General features: G+C 35.6%; 1 protein-coding gene across 1 annotated transcript in view; it reads right to left on the reverse strand.

Annotated features, from left to right (window-relative positions):
* LOC106881396 (uncharacterized) overlaps positions 1-1,258 on the reverse strand; it is a 94,982-nt gene that overhangs the window by 28,981 nt on the left and 64,743 nt on the right. The gene's annotated exons all lie outside the window — the stretch shown is intronic.

Genomic DNA, 1,258 nt, shown 5'->3' on the forward strand with positions numbered 1-1,258 from the left:
GACACTTGCTCAAGGTGCCACGCAGTGGGACTGAACCTGAAACCATGTGGATGGTAAGCAAGCTACTTACCACACAGCCACTTAGAAACATCCAAATGAAATTTTAAAATCATAAAGAAACCAACTCGTTGTTATTAACCCAAGCCTGTCCCGATCGAGTGGGCCTATAACCAAAAGCATTTTAGACATGTCCATTATATCGTTTATCAATCATTATAGAGCCTGAATTGCTTTATCTAATGTATCGCTTCCTTTTTCTTTTATAAGGTGACATTGTGTGTATTTTGAGGGAAATTTGGTTGCTATTACGAGCGATCAAGCAGAGAATACTTAGTAATAACAATACTACAGGACACTTAAATGAACCAGAACTTTTACAGATTAAAAGTTTTCTAATTAAGTCGAGATAATTGACGAAAATAAAATGAAATTAAAGCAAATAGATAAATAAATAATGGGATACAGCGGCTGATAATTAGTAAATTACGAATTTAATTACATCCCTCCCGTAAAAAAAAAAAAAAATTGCTTGCAGAGAATTGCTAAAAACTAAGTTAAGTGAACGTAAATAAGTTGACCCCCCACCCCATCACGCTAAAACCCACGTGACATTTAACCCACGAGACACCCAACCCACGTGACTGCAGAATCGATTACACATTGATCGCAAGATATCTAATTTTAGGCCGCGTAACAAAAAGATACGTACAAGTACATGTGATATATTTCCTGGAGAAAGTGTAACTGGTGAGATGAGACTAATTTACTTTTGTTTTCTTTCTTTCTTTCATATTTTGTTTTTGATCATTTCACGTTTAAAGGCAGCAGCAGCAGCAGCAGCAGCGGCAGCAGTAGCAGCAATAATGGCAACAACAACAACAACAACAACAATATAAAATAATTACAAATTAAACCAACCGAAGCTAATAATTTTTTTTCTTCTGCTTCTCTACTCACAAGTCACTTTGTGTATCAGGGTAGAAAACGACTCTATGTTTTGTATGTACATATCATGTGTCTGTCTGTCTGTCTGTCTTTCTGTCTGTCTCTCTGACTCTCTCTCTCTCTCTCTCTCTCTCTCTCTCTGTATGTATATATATATATATATATATATTTACACTTTCTCTTTCTCTCTCTATACGCATACACACACATGTATATGTATGTGTGTGTGTATATATGGTAAAGGCAGTGTTCTCGCATGGCCGCAGTCAAATGACTAAATCAAGGTAAAAGAATAAAAGAATAAAAGGATATA

This window comes from Octopus bimaculoides, chromosome 25, assembly GCF_001194135.2.
Source record: "Octopus bimaculoides isolate UCB-OBI-ISO-001 chromosome 25, ASM119413v2, whole genome shotgun sequence".
Classification (NCBI taxonomy): Eukaryota; Metazoa; Mollusca; class Cephalopoda; order Octopoda; family Octopodidae; genus Octopus; species Octopus bimaculoides.